General features: G+C 36.6%; 1 protein-coding gene across 1 annotated transcript in view; it reads right to left on the reverse strand.

Annotated features, from left to right (window-relative positions):
* DNAAF4 (dynein axonemal assembly factor 4) overlaps positions 1-1,212 on the reverse strand; it is an 8,866-nt gene that overhangs the window by 1,936 nt on the left and 5,718 nt on the right. The window lies entirely within an intron of this gene.

Consider the following 1,212-nt stretch of genomic DNA (forward strand, 5'->3'; position numbering starts at 1 on the left):
TTTCTACCACACATATTAAGATATTTTCTATGCTCAAGATTATCACTAATGCAGAAGTTGATGCAAATTCCAAATTTTTGCTACTACTTCATAGTCAATGGACTAATTTATCACTGCCAACAGTTTACTAAATAAGGTCAAAAGTCAGCAGCGTTAAGTTCCTCACTCTCCACCGTGCCTGTATTTCAATACACATCTTGAGCAACATTTGCTCTGACCACAAACATTTAACAGATTTGAAATGCTTTGCCCTGTTATTTGAAAGGCTGAATTAAAATATGTCTTCTAATAGGGAAAGAAGATGACTTCTGCCAAGGAACTGCCATCAAGTCTGACCACTGAGCAGAACCAATCTCCTCATCTGCCTCTCTGCACAAACCCTGGCAACCCGGTGTTCTCCTGTACGCTGGACCCCAAAACACTCAGGACCAACGGTTCTTTGACAAAGCCTCAGGTTTTACTGTTTAAAACAACTTCAAGTGAATATGGTGCTATCCCACCCATCTCACAGATGATACCCTGTATTTATCATCCCGTGGATCAAACCTTTTCAAAACACTTGCTGACTTGTGCATCCTTTCAAGACAGTTATTTAAACACTGCCATTGACAGAAGTAGGGTATACGACTACCCCAATTTCCAGCATACTCTATAAAAATACATCTCCATCTTTTTTTTCCCATAGACTTAGATGAGACACCTAGCTTTAAGAAAATAAATCTGTTATTTCAGTCATTCTGGGAATAACTGTCAATATCTGATTTATTTTGATTTTGCTGTGTTGTCATGGTTGAACCCCAGCTGGCAATGAAGCCCCACACTCACTCCCCCCATATATATATATATATAAAACCATAATGAAACACAACTCGTTCCGCTTTGGTGAAGAACAGAAAAACAAGAAGTTAACAGGAATTGACTATATGGAGCTACCAAAGTTGTCTGAAAACCAACTGTCTAGATTCAGTAAATACTTCCAAGCAAATATTTAATTTAGTTATGAATAACTTTAGATCAAGTACCAAAAGCATGTTTTAATATTCAGCCCAACAATATATCACAGAAAGCAAAAATATGACCACTTCGTATCAAAATGATATGAAATATATCTGATGGTATTTGTTATAACACTATGCTTTCCAAAATAGTAATTCATATATCCAACCTTTTATCAGTTCTGTAGGTGTTCTGAGTGAAACAGAAAAATGTCTA

This window comes from Athene cunicularia, assembly GCF_003259725.1.
Source record: "Athene cunicularia isolate RWA chromosome 10 unlocalized genomic scaffold, athCun1 chr10_part1, whole genome shotgun sequence".
Classification (NCBI taxonomy): Eukaryota; Metazoa; Chordata; class Aves; order Strigiformes; family Strigidae; genus Athene; species Athene cunicularia.